Below are 7,158 nucleotides of genomic sequence, written 5' to 3' on the forward strand. Positions count from 1 at the left end.
AAACTCCAATACTTTGGCCACCTGATGCAAGGAGTTGACTCACTGGAAAAGACCCTGATGCTGGGAGGGATTGGGGGCAGGAGGAGAAGGGACGACAGAGGATAAGATGGCTGGATGGCATCACCGACTCGATGGACATGAGTTTGAGTGAACTCCGGGAGTTGATGATGGACAGGGAGGCCTGGCGTGCTGCGATTCACGGGGTCGCAAAGGGTCGGACATGACTGACTGAACTGAACTGAACTCTACTAACGTTTCATCCTAGGGCTGTGCTCCTGTAGCTCACCATGTAAACGGTGAAAGGAATTAATCTCTTACGTGGCAAACGGTGACAAACAGCACGAAGGAAATTTGCAGCGTTAGGAGCTCGTTCAGGGCTGCTTGCTGAGCCACAGAAGGGGGTCAACTGGGCTCCCGGCCATGACCGCCACAGCATCGGGGGCCGGCGATGTACCTGCCTTGCTCCTGCTCCCTCTTGAGCATTTCTGTCATCGTCCTCCCACGATGTGAAACAGCAGGCTCCCAGCGAGCACGGCTCTGGAAGGGGCAGGACCGGAAGGATCGGCGGGCGACAAGGGGAAACAGGGAAAAGATGCGAGCGACCCACAACTCAGCAGCCGGACCCCGAGCTCACCCTGAGAGCCCGCGCCCTTTAGTGACGTCAGGCGGCGCGACTCCCGCCATGCCTCGAGTGCGCCGGAACGGGGGCGCGCGCCTGAAAGTGGGCGGGCTGAGACTCAGGCGCAGGCTGTGAGATTTACGCTGCCTGGTGCCTTCCGCCTTTGTTTCCTAGGTGGGCCGCTTCAAAACAGGTGACGTTTCTAATTCCCTGTCACTCGGAGAGGCCAGGGACTGCCAGGTGGACTCCGAGGCCTGATTTTCCCTGTCTTCACAGAGAAGAGCGATGTTGCCTCCAAGTGCGGCCCCGGATCCTGGCAGGGCTAGCCGGTGCCTCTGGACGAGGCCTTGGTGTTCGTCGTCCGTTCCCTCCCTGACTGTGTGGTCTAGCTCCGTAGTTCGTGACTTCTTCCTGCTTGATTGCTGAACTGCAAGTGGCCACGTTACAAAAGGAAGAACTAAGTGTTTGCGAAAGCTGATGCCCCAGAAGGCGCAGGGTAAGAGATCAGAGGTGTGGGCTGGACTTTGTGTATAAAAGCAGCCCAGGTCCTGGCACTCGTCTCAATCTCATCCTCCTCATCAGGCATCCAAGAGATGTGCAGTAGATGGTTTCTAAGAGACCAAATTCTCATCGTTTGGACCTACTGTATAGCACTTGGAACTCTGCTCAATGTTATGTAGCAGCTTGGATGGGAGGGGAGTTTGGGGGAGAATGGATGCCTGTATATATGTGTGGGTGAGTCCATTAGCTGTTAACGTGAAACTGCCCCAACATTGTTAGCTGATCAGCTATACCCCAATACAAAAAGTGTTTTTAAAATAACAAATTCTTACCCTTTGCAGTTGCATAAATGAGGACACAGCTAGGGCTGGCATGAACCTGGACAAACCCAGGCAAGATTGATTGCTATGTTCTGTGGTAGTGACTCCACACTTCTCCCAGTGATTGAAGAGGGACCACTAAAGTCACGCCGAAGGAACATATCCATCCCTCCCCCAAAACTTATTCGTGTCCCTTTGTTATCCCTTTTCTGCCACCGTTGTCACGTTAGATTGATTCTGTCACTACTGATTGGTTTGCAATTTCTAGAATTGTGTGTAAATGGAATCAGACAGTGTGTACTCTTTGTCTTCTTTCAGCATAGTTATTTTGAGATTGATATTGAATAAGTAATCCCTATTTATTGCCAGAGTGGATATATTTGTTTTATATCTGTAATTTGTTTACCCAGTTACCTGTTGGTGGATGTTGAGGTTGCCTCCAGTTTGGGCTATTACAAATAAAACTGTGTAAAAGGCTCTGTGTGGGCCTGTGCATTCACTTTTCTTGGGTCCATATGGCATTAACAGGTGTGTATATTTTTAAGAAACTGCTTAGCTGTTTCTAAAGTGATTGTACAATTTCATATTCCACCAGCAGTATTTGAGATGTCTGATGACTCCCCATTTTCATCAACATTTGACGTGATTAGTCTTCTCAGTCAGCAATTCTAATAGGTGTGTAAATCTCGTTGTAGTCTTAATTTGCATTTCCTTCATGAAATAGTATTGAGCATCTTTGCATGTGCTTTGCCATTTCATATATTTTGAAGGTGAAGTAGGAGGGGAAAGCCAATAGGATTTGCAGGTAGATCAGATAAGTGAGGTGAGAGAAGAGTCAAAAATATCTTCAACTCTGGTCAGTCCCTGAGTACTTCCTAATAGTTCTGTCCCTAACATGCACTGGCTGTTCCTTCAGACCACCTTGCAAATTCCTAAATCACCCAACTTTGAAGAGTCTTCAGTGACATGTTCGTTTGGTACCCACAGCCTTTGCCTTTATTTTCACCCTTAGAGATCTAATTTTCTGTTTACTCATTGTCTCCCCTGTCAGTTGGTGAGTTTCTGGAGAAGATGGATGGTTGGCTTGTCTCCAGATGACTAGCCCCTGGTGTAGCCTAGCTCAATCATTTTGGCATATTTTCACAAACTCTACTCTTCAAATTTGCATTTCAAAGTATGGGTGCTTTGCTTCAAGTTATCTGCATCAAGCTGTGTGATCATGGCAGCTTAACATCTGTGTGCCTCAATTTCCTCATCTTTAAAATGAGGACCTGCTGATTGATACCTGCTTCTCACAGTGAGAAGTGAGCATTAAATGCAGAATGAATGCAAACCCTTTACTATGTTGCCTGGCCCATGGTGTCTTTGCCAGTAAAATCTAGCTATTATTTTCTGACCTGAATATTTTGCCAGTCCCTTGCTAGAGGACTGGTGGGCATCTATATTCTCAAATATACATGCTTTACAAATAGTTATCCATAAAATCTCAATAATTTGAAAAGCGGATGGGGAAATTTCACTGTTGAAGTCTGATTTGTTGAATCAGATAATTGAATTGCTTCCCTGCCTTGAAATGGGAAAGTTTCCCATTTCCAGTGCTGGTCCTGGACCTCTCATGCCTCTGGCCACCTGTTGCCATGATCTACAGTGATACCCTTGTGGGTGAGGCAGAAGTTTTTTTGTTTTTTTTTTTTTAGCCATACCGCAAGGCTTTTGAGATCTTACTTTCCTGACCAGGGATTGAACACTGATCCTTGGCCTTGAGAGCACAGAGTCCTATCCACTGGACACGGTCAGGGAATTCTGTGAGCAGAATCTAATTCATCTGAAAACCATACCTTTGTTTCAAATCTCTTTTGATGGTCCTTATAAGACACAATTCAAACTCTAACATTCCAGTTATCCCAATTCTGTTCTGTGCCTTGCTAACAACTCTCTAGCCCGAATGTTAGCTTTAATATTTCATTCATTCATTCAATTAAGAATGTGTAAAAGCCCTTCTGTGAGTTGCCAAGAGCCAAACATTATGGTCAACCTCCGAAGCTAAAAAAGTGAATGCAGGAACTTCCCCAGTGGCCAGTGGTTAAGACTGAGCTTCCACTGCAGAGGGTGCACATTTGATCCCTGGTCCGGGAACTAAGATTGCACAGGCATGCTTTGCTCTGCAGCCAAAAAAAATGTGAATGTGGGGTTGTCCCTGATCTTAGTGAAGTTGCTCAGTCATGTCTGACTCTTTGTGACCCCATGGACTATAGCTCACCAGGCTCCTCTATCCATGGAATTTTCCAGGCAAGGATAATGGAGTGGGTTGCTATTCCCTGATCTTAGGAGAGCAGTAAAATCATGGGCAGAAGAAGTATGGGTTGGGAGGACAAGGATGATAAGGAGGTGCTACCTGAATAGTCCGTAGGATCGCAAAGAGTCCGACACGACTGAGGCGATTTAGCACGCACATAGTAGATGTGTGGTGGCTCAGAGGTTAAAGCATCTGCCTCCAATGCGGAAGACCCGGGTTCAATCCCTGGGTCGGGAAGATCCCCTGGAGAAGGAAATGGCAATCCACTCCAGTGTTCTTGCCTGGAGAATCCCATGGACGGAGAAGCCTAGTAGGTTACAGTCCACGGGGTTGCAAAGAGTCGGACACGACTGAGCGACTTCACCTTACCTCATCTTATAGTAGATGGAGGGGAGATGGCTGGCAAAGGGACTGTGATCCTACTTACCATTTGTGACCCTGTGGACTGTAGCCCGCCAGGTTCCTCCAACCATGGAATTCTCCAGGCAAGAATACTGAAGTGAGTTTTCAGAGGCTCTTTCTGACTCAGAGATCAAACCCAGGTCTCCTGCACTGCAGGCAGATTCTTTACCATCTAAGGCACCAGGGAAGCCCACTTATCACTGACTTGCTATCAATCAGTGTTTGATTTGTGTCTAGCCTGATGCTGCACCCGGAGCATTTAGTAAGTAGTTTTGATGCTGTCTTCCCAAGCAGGGGCAAGCTCTGGGTCTGGAGCCTGAGGTGGGGCAGATTGTGAAATGACCAAATGACTGAAGCCTCCCTGTCCAAAGAGGCATGTGCAGAAAACGTTTCCTGGTAGAGTGTAATCTGTATGTTATCAGTCCTGGGCCCAGGGACCACTCCCAGCTGTGGCTGCACCCAGGACACTCGGAGTCCTCTCTCCAGGGGTGTCTGTTGGCATGATGATAACTGGAGTAGACACACTTGTGCAGATAACCAGATTCCATCTGGTACCAGAGTGACCTCCCTGCTCACTGACTCCAAGCTTCTTAGGCTCTGGTGTAGACAAAGTCACCTGAGTCACTTCAGTAAACAAAGGATGTTGTGTCCGTCAGCCACTGCAGCCGCCCCTGACAGAGTACTCTGAGAAGATTCAGGGTGGAGAAAAATAGGATACTGGCTCTAGATAGTTAAGGAGCAAATCAGATGAATAATTTCAATACACCTAGACCCTGGGATCTTACTGTACGTAGAAAGTGCTAAATTCATTAACTTGAGATGTTTTCTTTTATTAGCAATAATCATTTGATGTTCTGACCCCTTGTTTTTATTTTTTGTTTTATAAAAACTCCTGTATAGGAAATTGCCTGGCAGTCCAGTGGTTAGAAGTTGGCACTTTCACTGCCATGGCCCTGGTTCAATCCTCGGTGGAGAAATAAGATTCCTCAAGCCACGAAGAGTGGCCAAAAACAAAAAACGAACAATTTCTTGGCTCCTCCCTTACTTCTTCAGAACAGTCCCCTCGGAGCTATCCGAGAGGCTGTATGCCAGTCTTAAGTCCTCAGTAAGTCCTCTGAATAAATTGTGATTCTCAACTTTTAGGTTGTACATGTTTTTTTCATTCAGTAAATGTATTGGTCAACTGGCAACTGGAGACAGCTGCTTCCTGTCTCTGGCATTGGGCAAATACCTTGCCCAAGGTGCCAGTGTTATAGCAGGTAGGTAAGTGCAGAGAAACGGGGGCAGGGGCCAAGTGGCAGGAAATCGCACACCTTGTAAACAGCGGGGTTCCATGGACAGACAAAAGCAGGAACCTCCAGACTGACAGGAAACCACACATTTTAAGTGATATGTGTCCTGGATGCAGACAAAGAAAGGTGACTAAAGGCGGGAATCTCCTGGGTCGGAATGTAACCTGTTGCTCATTAAGCTCTCGTTACAATAAAATTAGCTTTACTAAGTTGGCAGATAAAATGTTGCCATCACGCACCAACGCCATGACTCTTCGGATCTAAGCTAAATAAGGACAAAAATCCCTCTTCCCCTTTGGAAAATGGAGCTGGGATGAAAATCCGGGAATATGACCCCCATACTCCTCCTTCCCCAGAGAATCTTCCACCCTTTCATTTGTTACCCCTCAGAGCCAGCCTTCTAAATTCTCTTGAGACAAAGAACTTTAACCGAGAACACCGGCTTCTGTCTTTTTCCTAAAATGAGATTAATTAGCCATGTGAGAGTATGTGCTGTGTGCAGTACAGCTTCCTAGACCTGAAAGGACAAGCATGAGAGCAGCTGAAGAGTAATAATAATAATAACAATACAATAACAACAAGTAATGAAGAGCTTATCACGTGCCAGGGATTGTTCTCAGAGGTTTACAAATATCAATTTATTTAGTCCTACAACCACCTCACAAAGTAGCTAACCAGTGTAGTGATCAAGAGCATAGACTCTAGAACTAGACAGCCCAGGTTTGACTCCCTGCTTTGCTATTTACTAGCAGTGTGACCTGGGGGAGGCCTGTGTCTCAGTGTCCCCATCTGCCAAAAGAAGAGACTACTATTACTAGCTCATAGGAATAAATGAATTAAAATCCATTGTTGTTTACTTGCTAAGTCACATCTGACTCTTTTGTAACCCCATGGACTGCAGCACACTAGGCTTCCCTGTCCTTCACCATCTCCTAGAGTTTACTCAAACTCATGTCCATTGATTTGGTGATGCCATTCAACCATCTCATTCTCTGTCGCCCCCTTCTCCTCCTGCCCTCAATCTTTCCCAGCATCAGGGTCTTTTCCAGTAAGTGGGCCAAAAGTATTGGAGCTTTGGCTTCAGCATCAGTCCTTCCAATTGAATATTCAGAGTTGATTTCCTTTAGGATTGACTGGTTTGATCTTGCTGTCCAAAGAGTCTTAGAAAGAAATAACCAGTGGCTGAAGGTGAAAGTCATTCAGTCATGCCCAACTCTTTGGGACCCCATGGACTATACAGTCCATGGAATTCTTCAGGCCAGAATACTGGAATGGGTAGCCTTTCCCTTCTCCAGGGGATCTTCCCAACCCAGGGATCAAACCCAGGTCTCCTGCATTGCAGGTGGATTCTTTACCAACTGAACTGAGGGAGGCACAAACCAGTGGCGAGCACATAGTAAAAGCTGTCTATCAAGACCTGATAAAATATATCACTTTTATAGATGAGAAAACAGGCACAGAAAGGCTACTTTCCTGTGATCCCACAACTAGTAAACACGGAGTCGGGAATCAAATCCTGGGCAGTCTGGCTTAAATACTCTGCTCTAGCAATGAAGAGGGGATGTCCTCATGAGTTACTTTATGAGGGAAGTAGGTGGGGGAAGCCCTGAGATAATTGCTGGGGAAGCTTCCAGCATGAAACATGTCAGTGTTTCCTGTGTTGTGTTAAGTGAAGTTTGCAGCAGCTGGCTGGACTGTCCCCAGGTGGCCAGAAGTTTCTGGAGAGTG

General features: G+C 46.5%; 1 long non-coding RNA gene across 3 annotated transcripts; it reads left to right on the top strand.

The window, feature by feature from the left end:
* Positions 1-717: 717 nt before the first annotated feature.
* On the top strand, positions 718-5,274 carry LOC121816227 (uncharacterized). 3 transcript variants are annotated; one of them, XR_006055709.1, is made up of 3 exons: positions 718-1,115; positions 2,036-2,115; positions 5,039-5,274. It is a non-coding gene; the product is annotated as an uncharacterized LOC121816227 (long non-coding RNA). The 3 variants fall into 3 exon arrangements; XR_006055710.1 differs by having other exon boundaries at positions 2,039-2,115; XR_006055708.1 differs by lacking the exon at positions 2,036-2,115.
* Positions 5,275-7,158: the final 1,884 nt, after the last annotated feature.

The sequence above is a fragment of the Ovis aries genome, chromosome 13 (assembly GCF_016772045.2).
Source record: "Ovis aries strain OAR_USU_Benz2616 breed Rambouillet chromosome 13, ARS-UI_Ramb_v3.0, whole genome shotgun sequence".
NCBI classification, from domain to species: Eukaryota; Metazoa; Chordata; class Mammalia; order Artiodactyla; family Bovidae; genus Ovis; species Ovis aries.